The sequence below is a fragment of the Molothrus aeneus genome, chromosome 4 (genome assembly GCF_037042795.1).
Source record: "Molothrus aeneus isolate 106 chromosome 4, BPBGC_Maene_1.0, whole genome shotgun sequence".
Taxonomy (NCBI): Eukaryota; Metazoa; Chordata; class Aves; order Passeriformes; family Icteridae; genus Molothrus; species Molothrus aeneus.
The window spans coordinates 3,108,216-3,123,740 of record NC_089649.1 but is presented as its reverse complement, the minus strand read 5'-3'; the positions used below and the strand labels follow the sequence as shown (position 1 = coordinate 3,123,740).

General features: G+C 54.9%; 1 long non-coding RNA gene across 2 annotated transcripts; it reads right to left on the bottom strand.

Annotated features, from left to right (window-relative positions):
- Positions 1-467: 467 nt before the first annotated feature.
- On the bottom strand, positions 468-11,629 carry LOC136556292 (uncharacterized). 2 transcript variants are annotated; one of them, XR_010783617.1, is made up of 6 exons: positions 11,362-11,629; positions 7,929-8,164; positions 6,795-6,872; positions 6,567-6,692; positions 5,721-5,951; positions 468-1,090 (listed from the first exon to the last, which is right to left on the bottom strand). It is a non-coding gene; the product is annotated as an uncharacterized lncRNA (long non-coding RNA). The 2 variants fall into 2 exon arrangements; XR_010783618.1 differs by lacking the exon at positions 468-1,090 and adding an exon at positions 5,066-5,444.
- Positions 11,630-15,525: the final 3,896 nt, after the last annotated feature.

Sequence of the window (15,525 nt, the reverse complement as noted above, 5' to 3'; positions counted from 1 at the left end):
GCCAGCCTTACCAGGCTGAAGTGCTGGAGATCTCTCAGTGGGAAGGAAATGGGCTGCCTTGGCTGCACCTGCTCCTGACAGCTGGATCCAATATCCATGGGGGACTTTGCAGTCACCGCGTGTGTCAGTCCTGGTCCTTAGGACAGGCTCCCAGCTCTGCCCTGGGAGTGATCCGGGAGCTCTGGGACACCAAAGGTTTGGAGCAGCCCCTGACCCTTGGCAATGTGTGCAGGGGTGGAGGCTTCCCTGGGCCAGGGGAGGGAATCCCTGCTTGTTCACAGGCGGGAATTCCCGGGCTGGAGCAGTTGGGAGGCGTGGCCCATGGAAAGGGACGCGAGCTAAAGGCAAAGAGCTCAGGTGAAAGCAGCAGCTGCCAAGGGAGGATGGGAATCCTGAAAGGTGAACGTGCCAAGACTGGCAAAGGGCAGAAAGCAAAAGTCCAAGCAAGCAAATGACAACATAAACCGTGGAGATAAAAAGACTCTTTAATTTGCCTTTTATTAATGAAATAAATACAGCTGGAACAACATAAATAAAAGCAGTTGGAAGGATCATACCAACAGGTGGGGTTTTGCTCACCTCTGGTTTGCTTTGATTGCACTACAAAAGATCAAGACTTATCAGGAAGCTGGAAATTAACACATAGGTTGATCCAAGAGCAATGAAAAGTGGGAATGAGGCACTTTTAGCCCCATGAATGGCTCTTCCCTTGTGCGCTAAGAGAGCTTCAGCAGCAATTCCTGCTTTGGTGGCATTTTACAACAATGTGGATTTTCTAAAGGGGAAGACTTGAAAAAGAGCAGCTCCACGTTTAGATCATGTTGAGAGCTGCTCATGAGTTTCACAGCTGCAGCTCCCCAGAAGCTGAACTTTTATTTATTGTTTATTGCAGAAAGAAGGAGAAGCAATTTGTTTTGCCATTATCAGTATGGTAACAATGTGTGCCATGCAAATGTCACGAGCAGAGATGGCAGCAGGCTTTGGTCTGAGAAGCAGAACAGGTTGGATTTAGGGCATCCTAATGAGATGAGAGTGAGACAAAACCTCAGATCATAGGAGCAGAGGAGCACGTGGATCCATCCAGGGATTTCTGTAATGGAAAGCTAAATATGCAAAGATCTGGCACCAGGTTTAATTTATGGCTGTCATCTTTCTGCTTTTGAAACCTAGTCAGTGGCATGGTATTGGCCAGAGTTTTAAAAAGAAAATGGTATCAGGTGTTATTAATCTTAGCTACGTGTACTTGCATAAAGAAGGAAAGGAGAACAGCATTGTTTATCTTTGTTTGAAGCCTACAGACATTGTGGCGGTTTTGCATAATGCACGTTGGTATCGGTCGGTGTGCGATAGTCTGTAAAATTAATATTAAAGCTTCTGGCCATCCCTAAATCCCGCTCAAGGAACACAGAGCGAGTTCTCCCCTCAGCACCAGCCCTGTCGGCTGGCAGTGCCGGGCTCCTCCCGGGCACTCCCATCCCCATCCGCCTCCTCCTCCTGGCGGAGCTCGAACAGAGACCCCGCGTTCCCGAGTCCCCGTGCGGGATGCGAGTCCCGGGCTCGGGCACGTCCCTCTGCTCCTGCTCAGTGCAGGGGGCTCAGTGCCGGCTGCTGCCGAGCCCCGGCCGCTGGGGCTCCGGTTCCTCTTCCAACGCTCACGCTGTCCCTGAGAGAGGCAGGGCAGCTGCCATTGCACGGGAGCACGGCCATCCTTGGGGAGCTGCTCCTTCCCGGCAGCGGCAGGTGGGAGCTCCCTCAGCCTGAGCTCAGGATCCGGGGAGGAGCACCCAGATTGCCACCTGCTGCTGCCCGCTCCGGCCTGGGCACCGGGCACCCCTTCGGTTTCCCCGAGCCGAGCGGATCCGTGGGTGTTCCCTGCGCCGCGGGAGCGCCTGGAGCCACAAGCGGCATCGCTCAGTGAGCCGGAGGCGGCACAACAAACCCGGGTGGGGATAATAGGATATCACATTGCTGGGATAACACGGTATTGCAGATAGGCTGCATTTTATGGCATCCTTTCAGGGCAGGCCTCCTACCTTCTTATGCCACGTGTGGTTTTTTTGCTAGCCTGAAGCAGTTCTCACAACAGAATCAAATGTGTGAGAGGCCCATTCCCTGTCACCATCTGTAGGGATGTCCACAGTCAATTCCACGACTCTGTGAACTGAGACTAATAAATTGGGCATTTTTCTGGTCTCAGAATCAGAGTCTTAAGTCCTGTGGGTGGGTTTTTTTGTTTTGGTTTGGTTTTTTTTTTTTGTGGTGGTGAAGGTGAGGAGGGCTCAGGGACAAAGTCCTCCACTGCTGGCACTTGGACCCAGTCCCACCTGGCCAGGCTGTGAAGCAGGGACTTGAGCCCTCTGTTTCGGGAGTGCAGAACGAGGCTCGTCCAGGCCTTGAGCACAGAGGCCAAGTCCTGCATTTTGGGGTCCGGGAACAGAGCCCACAGGCCGGGCCGCTCCCCGAGCACACGGTGCCGGTCGGAGCCCCCGCGCCGGGCCCGGTCCTGGCCGCGGTTCCGCGTCTGCACCGGGGAACGGCCGCCGCTGTCCCGCCCGGTTCCCCGCCGCTCCTCCGGGGCGAGAGCGGCGGTGTCAGACTCGGCCCCAAGTCCCGCCCGGAGCGGCTCCTCCCACCCCATACCGATCCCGGTCCCGATGCCGACGGGGGAGAGGCGGCACCGCCCGGCAGACCCAGGCAGCGCTCGGCCCCCGCACCCCGGGCCACGGTCACGGCCCTGCAGCAGCGCCCCGGGCTCCGAGCGGTCCCCGGTGGGAGCAGCCGTCGGACGGGGCTCGCACAGCGCCGAGCGAGGCTCCCGAGCGATGACCCCGGGACTAGGGGGAACAGGGGGGCGGGGCCACGGAGAGGGGGCACGGGGCGCTGCGACGGTGCCACCGCCACCGTGGCCGGGGCCAGAGCGCCGCTGGGGTGTGCCGGGCGGTGCCCCCTCTCCCCCGTCGGGCGGATCGAAGCGGCACCGGGCCCGGAATCGGTTTTGGGCCCAGGGCGCTGCCGGGTGCGGGATCGCGGCCGTTCCCCGGTGCGGAGCCGCCGTGTGGAGCCGGGACCCCGCAGGGCGCCCTCTGGCGGACACGGAGAGCAGTACGAGCGCGGCGCCCCCGCGTGGCGGGGAACAGCGGTGCGGGGGGCGGGGCCTCGAGCGATGCCCCCGCCTCTCACACATTTGCCGGCCGGGCACGGGTGGGCGGGGCCCGACAGAACGGGGGCGGTGCCAGGGGCGGGACCGGGCGGCACAAGGGGCGGGGCCAGGGGCGGGGCCAGCTCAGGTGCGCGGGGCGGGGCCGAAGTGATTTAGACCCCGGAAATCGCTTCAGCCACCATTTGCTCACTCAGTGCACGGTGCGGACGGGAGCTCCCTGTGGGGACTCCGCAGGTAAGGCGCGGAAGCTTCGGCCTTTCCTTCTGTCTCTCTCTCTACCCCTCCTTCCTTCTTCGCGTATTCCCTTTCTTTCTCCCCCTTCCCTCTCGCCCTGAAACGCTCCTTTCCTCTCCTCCTAAACCCGACCCCCCTCCCCGCCCACTCCTTCCCGTCCGGTCCCTTCCCCGCTACTCCTTTCTATTCCTCGTCTCTCCACCTTCCCTCTTCTCCCCCCTCGGCCTTTCCCTTCCTCTCCCGCTTCCCTCCTCACTCCGACCCCTCTCCCTTCCCGTCCTCACCACCCCCATCTCTCCTGTCTCCCCGTCCTCCCCTCTCCTCCTTTCCTCGCAGCCGCGGGGCTCGGGGTGCCGGGCAATAATAAAGCCCTGAGTGCCGGACCCCGGCGCCCCTGCCCTCGCTGGGGTCCCCACACGGGGCCGGACCCGCTCTGCGGGTGCCCCCATTGCAGTCCAACACACCGCCCGACACCGCCGGGGCTCCGGCTTTCCCAACATCACACTGGGGGGGTTCTGGGGTGGGGGGGGTGTGGGTAGATTAGGCTGGACCCCCTCCTCCGGATGGGGCCCTCCAGGCCCCCCCGTCTCCGGACCGGGACCCGAGGAGGGAGGGGCGGGTGGGGAAGCAAAGAGGGGCACGTCACTCTGTAGGGTGAACACAAATTAAAAAAGCCAACCACACGACTGTCCCCTGCCCCCGTCCCTCCCCCCGGCCGGAGGCGTCCCGGGGAGTGGGCGGGGCCTGGAAGGGGAGTAACCCGTCAGGCCCCGCCCCCTCCCCGATTTCCTCCTCCGGGGAGACCCCCTCCCCCCCGGGACCCCCTCCTAATGAGGCGGCCCCTGTAACTCGGACCCCTCTCCCCAGGACCCCCCCAGTGTGATGTTGGGAAAGCCGGAGCCCCGGCGGCGTGGGGCGGCGTGTTGGACTGCAAATGGGGGCACCTGCAGAGCGGGTCCGGCCCCGTGTGGGGACCCCAGCGAGGGCAGGGGCGCCGAGCTCCAGCCCTCAGGGCTTTATTATTGCCCGGCACCCCGAGCCCCGCGGCTGCGAGGAAAGGAGGGGAGCGGGGAATAGAGAACGAGAATAGGGGAGCGGAGGAGTAGGTGGGGGGAGATCGGGGCGTGCAGGGTAGCAGGGGATGAGGTTGGGGGTAAGGTGGGGTGGAGGAAGGAGCAGGATTGAGGGCAGATGGGGCGCGACTCGGGGGGGGGGGGGGGGGGGGGAAGGGCGGGGAGGAGGGAGAAGGGGCAGGGGGGAGCTCGGTTGGGGAGGGAAGGAAGAGGACGGAGAAATAAGGTGGGGTAGAGGAATGAAGTCGGGGGGGGGCGGGGGGGTTGGGGGCGGCCGTAGGTTGGGGGGAGGGGGGGAAGGTGAGGCCTAGGGGGGAGGGGGAGGGTTTAGGGGGTGGGGTGGAAAGGAGGGTTGAAAGGAGAAGTATACAGAACAAGAAATACAACAGAAAAAGTAAAGAAACGTAGAGAAAAAGAGATATAGGCCCCGGCCAGTAGCAACCTGCCTCACCAAACGCCGAGGAGCACATGGTTCCACCAGCCCCTCTCCGCGCCTTAAATCCCCTAAGGCCCTCCCCGCGCAGCCGCACTGGGTTCCCTCGCACCTGTGACGGCCCCGCCCCCGGGGCCCCCGCCTCCCCCCCGCCCGCCCATAAATCCCGGCAGATCCAGTCCTGTCCTGCTTTCTGTGGGGGGTGCTCATCTCGGGATGCGGTGGGAGCGGCGGTCTGAGTGCTGTGCAGAGATCCTGATTGGAGGTTACTGCTGGTACTGAGCGGGGTCCAAGGTGCTCAGGTGGGGCCGGGATTGGGATTTAGGCCTCGGGATTCGGGTCCTGATCCTGCCCCTATTTGCTGGGGGAGCCAGGCCGCTTCTTCCTTGGCAGGCAAGGTATGGGTGGGTGCTGGGGCCGGAGGATAGAGGTGGGACTGGGACTGGGATCGGGACTGGGACCGGCATCGCCGTGGTCGAGAAGAGCCGTTCTGGCTGCAGCCAATGCAGGGCTGGGTCCCGCCAGGGCTCCAGGCATGCTGCGGCTGTGGTGATAAGGAGCTATTCCCTCAAAAATTCCACCTTGCTCCCCCTGACATCCCCTCACATTTTCCTGCACAAACAGTTCTTGTATCCCCTCTAGATTACACCAGGTTTTCAGCTAAATGAATGGCATCATTTATGCCCACTGCTTGTTATTCACCCAACCAAAATCAAGAGCAAATGTTGGCTGGGCTTTAATAACAACTCGAAATAACTTTAAAGCAAAATAAATCACCTTTTTCTTCTGTGTTTATTTTTCCTTCAGCTGCTGGACTTACCTCTGAGGATGTGTGCTGAGCTCTGGGTGGAGGGGACTGTCAGGCTGAATGGCTGTGAGTTTGTGTTCTTCTCACTGGGGCATCAGCAATTCCCCCAATTCCCTTTTCCAGGCTGTTCCATGTGGCTGTGGTCAGGCTGTGGCAGCACAGGCAGACACAGCTCTCAGCACTCCCTGCTCCAAACACAACTCTGGCCTCCATTGCAATCTGTCTCTGCTGGGAGGTTTTCTCCTAGAGAAATCCAAGAATTGCTCATGGCAATTTGGAGAATGAATTTCCACAAAGGGAAGTAAGGAATAAAATCCTGCTCTAGGAGCCCTTGGGATCTGCAGGGCTGGTTAGGGAAGGGGACATTCACTCCCTGCAGTGCACACACACCCACCTGCAGCACCCAGCCCAGCCTGCCAGCTGGCCTCTGCCAGCCCCTCTCTGAGCACCCTCCCTGTGCTGCTCCCTCTCAGGGCCTTTGGCAATCCAACCCTGAGCCTGAGCAGCCCAAAGCTCTGTCTGGCAGCCCAGGGACAAAGGGACACTCCCAGGGATGAGGCACATTCCCAGCAAACGCTCCCAACAGAGCACAGAGGCACCCCTGGAGCTCCTGTGTGGGGCTGGCAGGAGGGCACAGCCCCCAGCTGGGGTGGCAGTGGCAGTGACAGCAGCAAAGTGCCACGGTCTGATGGCACAACACAGACACCAAGGCCAGCAATGCCCGTGGGAGGTGCACAATTAATTCCGCTCCCTGTGCTGCCCCATCCCAGCAGGAAAGCTCCAGGGGGGATGGAAACTCCTCCCCCTTCCCCCCAGCCCCAGATAAGCACTCCTCAGTTTCAAGCACCCAGTTCTCACCTCCAGCCTGCTCCCGGGGCTGCTGCCACATTCCTGACAAGGTGCCAAAGGCCACTTGGGACAGGGCTCCCTCTGTGTCTCAGGGTTTGGGGACGGCAGGGACCAGGCTGCTCCAGCAAGGACAGCCTGAAACCAGAGCAGATGTCTCAGGGTTAGCAACGGGCTGGGGACAGGAGTTCTGAAACCCAGAGTTCTGAAAACAACCCCCAAAATGTTCTATGATCATACCCTTAAAATGGCTCCAAAGGGCAGCAGCTCCGGTGCCAGATCAGTACCTGCACAATTCCCTGTGCCAGCCCTGGCTCACTGAAAAACAAAACAAATCAACCATCACCCAGGCCTTGTTTGCAGAATTCCTGATCCAAACCCTCACCTTTCCTGCCCAGCACTGAGGGAAATCTGACACAGCATTAATAAGTGACCTTTGCTGAGAGCAGCCATCATCCCAGTCCTCCAGCCTTGGCAAGATTTTGCAGTGAATGGACCTAAGTTCTAATCCTAAACCTAAATTTCTGTCAGTTTTTGTTAGAAAGATACTGGACAATAAATCATGCAACGGAATTGAAAAATTGCACAAGGAATAACAAGGCCCAGAGCAAACCCAACCACCCCCACCACTGCTGCACCCCAATTTTGGGAGAAATGCTGATATCATTTCTAAATACTCCCCTTCCCTCCCACTCAGTCCTTCACTGCACATCCCTGGAGAGGACTGACTCCATCTTTTGTTGCCAACAGCACCTCTCCAGCCCAAAGCCCACTTCTCACAGACACAAACTAAGCAAGCCTAAGGCATTGTTCCCAGCAGCAGATGCAATTCCTGAACTCCCATTTCCCTGGATTCTAAGCACTTGCAGGAAAGTCACCTCAGCCCAGAGACTGTTCTGCTTTCCCAGAGGGAAATACAGCCTGATGGGATGGGCCACAGCTCTGGCACCACATTGCCCTTGTTCCTGCTGACCTGGAAAGCCACAAGTAAACCCAGTCCCTCAGAGCCCATCCCTGGGCACCAGGAGAGCTGGAGCTGTTCCCAGATGCCAGGGCCCTGCAGGGCTGTGCTGACACGAGCACAGGCTGACCCCTGTGCCCAGCACATCCCTCATTCTCCTCCCATTGCTCCCAAATCCTCCCAGCCCTGCCCCTGCATCTGTGCCAGGGCCAGTGCCTGCCCCCAGCCCGAGCAGAGGCTGTCACCCAGCCCTGCACCGGCTGCCAGCCCTGGCAGAGCTGGGAATGCACTGAGAGCTCCCGAACCCCCAGAGCAGTCCTTGGGTGCACAGACAATGCCCAACCTGCCCCTCAGGGCCCAGCCAACACCGCAACTCCAGCATCCCCAGGGAACTCTGGCATTTGTCTCTTCACCTCTGCCCTTCTCCAGCAGACACAGCTGGGGCTGGGCTGTCAGCAATGGCATTCCCATGGCAGTTAATCCCAGCAGAGAGGAAAAGAGGAGCCCTGTGTCCCTCTGACTCGCCCCACAGCATGGGCAGGAGCAGAGCCCTCCAGTGCAGACCCCTGGTGCTGAGGCCTCTTGCCTTGGCTGCTTAAACACCAAAGCTTTTGGCAAAGATGGGAGGAGTTTGATGATTTTTCCTGCCCTGAAAGAGAGGAGAAAAAGAAAATTAAATCCACTGTGGAAGTCAAAGGATCCTAGCTCTCATACTTCTGCTCTGATTGCTCACTATGGGTTTTATCCATGAGAGGTGACATCAATTCAAACATAAACGTGTCCTTTTCCAGCACTTTTATTCCTGACTATTTCAGACAATAAAAGGATGCTCATTTTTCTTATTGCATTCTCTGCCCAATTTTAACAGAACCATTTTTATCCCAGACCCCACGTGTCAGCCATTCCATCCTTTATCATTGGACTTTGCACAAAGGAAGGGACACCCAGGATGCTGCATCACAAGAAATCCCAAAGAGAATCCCCTCCAAAACCTCACAGAGAAAGGGTTTTTGCTTTTGGGACACAAGAAAGGCCTTTGACCATTTGCATCCACGTGGAAAGCCCACACTGAGCACTTGGTTTTAAAGATGTTGCACTTGAAGTTACAGACATGGAATTGCCTTGGGATTTGGCATTTCCTGCACCCACACAAACACATTCAAGGAATTAAGTGCAGAGTCCTGAAGTTTGGTTATTCCAATGCTGTTTTGGTAGTGCCACTTGACACACCAAAATCCACAGCAACACTTCAAAAAATGAAAAGCAACTTTCACCCGCACATCCCCCTTCCTTTCGATTTTGCAGTTTTGGGGTCCTCTTAAGAACAGGTTAAAGAGAAGAAGAAGAAAAGCCCAGGACCTACTACCAGCTAGTGCACCAACCACCTGTTTTCCATAGATTCTCCTTACAGCTGGTGGCTTTTCTAAGAAAGCTTCAGTTCAACCTTATCACAATCACCTGGCAGCACTCACTATCAGCCCCAAAGGCCAGTGCACATCTGTGTGCTACCTCAGGAAGCTCAGTCGCTCTCTGTGGGACAAAACCTGGTTTGGGCCCAAGAGCTGACTCTGCTCCCTGCGAGCTGAACTATGCAGCTGTAGGATGCAGCTGGATGCTGAAGGGCAGAGTGTGTAACCCTCTGTGAAAGCCAGGCTCCAAAGGCAGCCCTTGATGCCCCAGCAGTGCTGCTGGAAGCGCTGGCAGCACTTGGTACAGATGGGATGGAGCCTCCCCACAGCTCTGTCCCCTGGCACCGAGGGTGGCACAGCAGAGAGGCCGATGGAAGTAAAACAAACGCTGGATTTCAATGGACGCTGATGGGACTGAAAGCCCCAGGCCAGAGCTGCTCCCTGCCCAGCACAGGAGCTCCCAGTGCTGCTGCAGGGCACAGGCTCTGAGGGAACCCTGCAGCTGGGACAGGAACGCAGCAACAACAATTCCCAGGCACAAAGAGATCCCCAGCTGCTCCAACAACTGAACCTCTGTGGCTCAGCCTCACGGGGTGTCCCTGCTCCAGGCAGGATGAGCCACACAGCCCCTGAGGCTGGGCTCACACCCTGCCCTACCAGCAGAAAACAAGGGGTTAATGAAGCTTTGGGGACACCTTCTGTCCCCAGAGTGCTTTGACAAAACATCCAGCAGTGTGGATCTTTAATAAAGACAGCTTGTACCTATCCTTGCAACAGACTCACCGATGTTATTTCCTCAAAGTCTCTGTTTTAAAATATTTTGCTATTACAAGTGTTTAAACAAGACTGACCATGAGCCCTGCACCCTTGCCATGCTCCAAGCCCTAAGGAAGCGCTGGATATCCTCACACTCATCCAAGCTGAGGGAGCTGCTGCAGCATTTAAAACATTTCAAAACCACCCCTGCCCTGAGGGTGTCCAGACCTGGGAGGTGCCTGGGTGCCAGCCCAGCATCAGAGATGGGACATCGGGAGACCGAGCAGACAACACCCACTGCAGCCTCTGCACTCTCAGCACTCCAGCTGCACCATCCTCATTGCTCAGGGACTCTCAGCTCTGTTTCCAGGACTCCCATCAGGAAACTGAGGGCCCTTTCCAGATGCAAATCCCCAAAGAGCCACTGCTCTCCTCTCCACCCACCCTTCTGCTCCAACTTTTACCCCTTTGATAGCCACCACCCCACCCAGGACACAGAAGGAGGCTCTCAGGTGCCAACTGAGACCCAAATCGTTCCAGGTGGCTCAGGAAATAAATACAAACAAACTCGTCCCTTCTAGGGTAACAAAATGTCTTGGTGCCCAGTTCCTGTTTCCTAAGGCAAAACACACGGATCAGGGGAAAATGGCAAGTCCAAAACCCAACTAAACCTGGTTTTGCATCGGTTTCCATCAGGACTGTTCAGGTTTCCCACTGCCCCTCAGCTGCAGCCACAGGAGCAGCTTCTCTCTGGGACCCAGGGGGGTGGGCACAGGGACAGCTATCCCACTGCTTTCCGGAAAACAGAGCTCAGCCCACCCCAGAAATATAAATAACAAATGCAGTTATTGCCTTTGCCATTTATCTATTAGCTCTGGCACGGTATTATTGACCACAAAAATCCTGAGAGGGTAAAATCTGTAACTACTGCTCTTGATAAAGTATAATCTGTCAGTTCGTGTATGCACTGCATAGCCTTTATAAATAGCAGTGTAATAGATACTATTTTAGACTGCAGCATAATAGAGACTGTGAAATGTTAAAATGCTTTTACATGCAAGTAACTCAGAAAATGGTGTCAGATAATTAGGTGATTTCCCACATTTGGGGACAATCTTATCTGAAACACAAGATAACAGAAACAGAAACCAGAGCACTGAAAAAAAGAAAAAATTTATTGACCCTCGTTATCAAATAACGAAGGAGTGAAAATAAAACAGGATGGCACCACAGGAAGAAATAAAGTATATTGGTTTAATCCACAAGATGGCACGAAGGTTAAAACCAAGCAAAAGAACATCTACTGTTTGAATATGTATAAACTCTAATGAATATGCTCACCCCACTGCAATGTAACACAAAATAGAGAACACGGTTTAAGGTAACCGGGTGCTCCCGGCAAACAGCCAAGCACCCCAGCGCTGCCTTTTATCCCTTAACAAACGTGTAAAAATTCTAAAGAGTGAACTTTGTTTCTCACACAATAAAGCGCTGTCCCCGCAGCTGGGACGAGCCCCAGCTTTATTCCACGGAACACGATCCCAGAGAGCCGCAAGGCCCGGGACAGACCCGTCCCACCCACAGCGGGTCCCACGCAGCAGCGCCCGAAGCAGCCCCGGCCCCCTGTGGGTGCCCCGGCCCCGGTGCCCCCGGCCCAGCTCCCTCCCCTCCGGCCGCTCACCTGAGGGCACCGCCCGCTGCCTCCCGGCGCTGCTGCCGAGCCAAGGGCATTGTCCCCGCTCCTGGCTCCAAGGCCGCGTTCTGCGCCGCAGGGCGCGCTCCGGGGGATGCGGGGCCGGGCAGGGACAGGGTGACCCGGGCTGAGGCGGCTGTCCCAGCGCTCTGTCCCCTCACGGGGCTCAGGCCGGGGAGCGGGGCCCCGCCACCGACCGCCACTGCACCGCGGAGCAGAGTCAGGTACGGCCGAAGAGCCGAGTGTGGCCGAGTGGAGCCGCCGACAGCCGAGTGTGGCCGATAACAGCCGAGTGTGGCCGATAACAGCCGAGCGTACCCGAAGGGCCGACTCTGGCCGGGATTTGCCGAATCGATCCGAGTTTAGCTGAGGTGAACTGAACGGAACGGGACGGAACCGCGTTCAGCCGAACCGAACTAGATAAGCCCAACCGAACTAGATAAGCCCAACCGAACTAGATAAGCCGAACCAACGCGAGATCAGCCGAACCAACCTGAACATTACAGGGTCGCTCACTCACCCATCTCTCAGTGTGGGCAGGCACCCTCAGCTCCAAGGAGCTGTGCAGAAGAGCGAGCGCTTGGTCCCTTGGGAAGCACGGAGTGATCAGCCCCAGGGACAGGAAAGTACAGACAAATGCCACGGTCAGCCCTGAGAATTCAGGAGGATTCAGAGCCAGTGGCCTAGAACCTGCCACAATTATATCTACAATTGCAATGTAATTACGGTGTGACAGTGCAAGGCTGGAGTTAGAGAGCTCAGCCATTCCACCAGGGCTGGGGACATTACTGAGGGGGTTTTGTGTCAGTCTGATGGGCCTGAGCAGCATCAAGAACTAAAAGGAAATTTTACAGAAATGTTTTGAGATGGATTGCCCCAAAAACTTGGGCTGCTTCTAGGGGGACAAAGATTGAAAAAGATTTCTGTTGAATTCCTGTCAGAAAGTCCAGACCCACTGGTTCAGCTATGGAAGGGATGGATATGATGCACCACAGAAAGAGACAAAACCAGAAAGGTAAAAAGGTCTATCTCCCATCCTTCCCCAAACACGCTCCAAGGAAAAAGTTTCAGACAATGAAATAACAAAGAACTGGTTCCTACCTCTGGAGTTCAGTCCTACATTTTGTCCAAGTGCTGAGTGGGATGAGTGGCAGTGCTGTGCAGCCCTCATCAGTGGAGACTCACCCTTAAAAGCTGCCACACATCAGGTGGCACCGGGCACATCTGCAGGAGCAAGGTCTGGCACAGAGCTGGTCTGGAAAAGGAATCACCCTGAGCACAGGAGACAGGAGCTGCCTGAGCAGACCTGCCGTGCCTGGGCTGCTGCCTCTGTGGGCACATCCATGGCCTCGTGCTGCAGAGGACTTGGATGGGTGCCATTGCAGACACTGGCTTAAATGGTATCATGTGCTTATCCATATGGGGGACTGCATCTACATCCCTGGAATAAAAGCATTGGCATATAAATTCTGTTTTGTAGGAGGGTAACTATATACTGAAGTCATACAAACACGTAAAACTTACACTGTTCACAGAAAAAAAAGGAAGCACTGCCATTACTGTCAATAATACAGAACATGAGAATATGCACCTCCCCTGTCAACATCTAAAGGTCAGAGCATTTCCATCCTGGAAGTGCTTCCCAGATGGATCCTCTGAAGATTTATAGAAGCATGCTGAAGTAAAATACAAGCTAAACATATTTGGGGTGAGAGGACAAAAGAAGGAACTAAGACAATTATTCTCATCTAGTGTCAATTCTGGGTCTTAGGTAGATCTGGAGGAGCCCCATTTCTGCTGCAATCCTCTTTCTGCACAGCCTGACGTGGTGTTCTGTGGCTACCTGGAAACTCTGCTCCTTCTGGGCTTTGACTGAAACACTGCACAGTGTGCAAGGCAGCAGAGACTCCTCCCGAGACTTCGAGACTTCTGAGTTATTCCTGTTCAGCTGGAAGCTGACATTCCTCTGACAGGCAGCTCCTACCTGCTCTATGCTCACAGCTTTTCAGTTTCCCATCTTAGGGACACAGAGCAGAACAATGCTCTTTTCTTTTTCCTGGCTTGTGTTCTTTGTTGATTCGTGAAAACATCTCTCGGGATAGTCGATAACTTCTGGCTTTGTATTGCAGGCACAGTTTTTCTCCTGGTATCAGCTCCTTCAAAGCCTGAAAGATTAACTTTTTTTTCCCTCACTTGCTAACTTCATGGAGGTCGCCTTCCTGCTACTCAATTAGATTGCATTTTTGCCATGTTGGATAGACAGGAATAGAAAGGAAAGAAAGCAGAAAGAGCCCCCAAACGTGCCACTGTTTCCCATTTTTGGCACTTCACATTGCAAAGAAATCAATCAATTCCCATAACTCCCATTGTGGCAACACCAAAAATCTGAGGTTCATCTAAGCTCCACTGAATGAGAATTAGAAACAGGGAGTTTAATTTTAATGCAATTTTAGGATTGAGACATAGGTTGAACTTACATGAATCTGATTGTTTTCAAGTTCCCTAATGCATGAGCCTTGACTTTTCACGTGACACGAAAAGCTGTGATTGATCTTTACTTCTTTGTTTTGCCCTTCAGCCAATTAGGTACTATGAGCTCCAAATTCCAGAACTGCAGCTTTTTGCCTTAATTTAGGGTCAACAAAATTATGCTGCAGCCTCTGACTGTTTAGTAGAGGTTACTACATGAAATGAATGACACAAGTGCACAGGCAGAGTGAGATAAAGGCGAATCAAAACATTTCATCTACAACTTCTTCCCTTTTACAAATCATCTTGGAAGAATGCAAATCACCCTGCACTGCAGCTCACTTGTCTCTCAGCTTCTGCCTCATTAAACAGCGTTGTGTCCCTTGAAGTCTCTTCCAGTTTCTTACGCTTTTCACTCTTGCTTCCTTCCTTCCTTGCCCCTGTGTCTGCTAGAACACCACTCTCCTGCTCCATCACTCTCCCTGACAGACTCCTGCCTGCAGCTTTGGCAGAGCTCTGCTTTTGGTTGTAGGTCCTGTGATCTGTTTTGGTGCCCAGGGTGTCAGCTTGTTCTTGACAGGACAGATCTGATGGAAGTGAAGATCTCTGCTCCCTGAATTCCTCATGTAAACAACTCAAACTCTGCCTGTGGAGGGACTGGGAGCCAGACCTTCCTCTCCTTTTTCCTTCACTGTGCATGAAGGAATGTGGGCGCTGACTCCCAGAGATGGGGAGAGAGGGACAGGTTTATATCAGAGCAAAGAAAAGTAAGGTGGGAGGAGGAGACTTTCCGTGTCTGACCGTGGCTGGACCCTGTGAGAGCGCTTGCTATCAAAACATTTCCATCTCTGATGAGTCTGAAATTATTCAGCCCAGAAAAGTGGCTGTGATTTACCTTTAAATGTGGCAAAATATTTTAAATACAGGGCAAAAGCCTGTCTGCTCTTTTTATTGCATAGAAAAAAGCAGCATGAACAGATAAAATGCTCATGCAGCAGATGAGAGCAGACAGAGCCAATAAAAAGAGAAATAAAGAAGGTGTTTTAGTGTGCTCTGTGGGTGGGTGAATGGTGTCTCTGGGATCTCTCCCCACCTCCCTGTGCCCAGGCTGGGTGCCCAGCAGCCCTGTCTGTAATTGCTGCCTTGTGCTTGCTGAGCAGCTCCAGACAGAGCAACGGGGCAATGGCCTCTGGAAAAGCCCCGCAGTGGCTGAGTAAAGCCCAGCACTGAGCTCCCTGACAGGGCTGTAACCACTGCAGAAGGAATCACAGCACATTAGGGCTGATCCCAGGACATGCAGCACGCCCTCCATAAAATCAGCCAGGTACCAGCCCCTTGTGAGTGCAGGCAGATGAGTGGCACAGGAAAAGGTCACGGGGATTATGCAGAGTAAGAGATTTTCTGGGCCCAGGATCATCAGATAGTTCAGACTCAGCCCCTGTACAACACATGGGCAGTGACCCCACCCTGTGGCCCTGGAGTCCCTCAGAAATGGGCAATCAGACACTGCCTTTAGAGTGGTGCTTTGGGGATAAAATGTGCATTGTTACCTCATGCTGAACCAATTCAGAAAGTTTTGAAGATCCCTTTGTCTGTCTTGAGACAGTGAAATACTCCAGGGAATATGCAGGAACGACTTGATGTGTTTAGGCCTTACTGAAAAGGAAGAGCCCTGGGAACCAG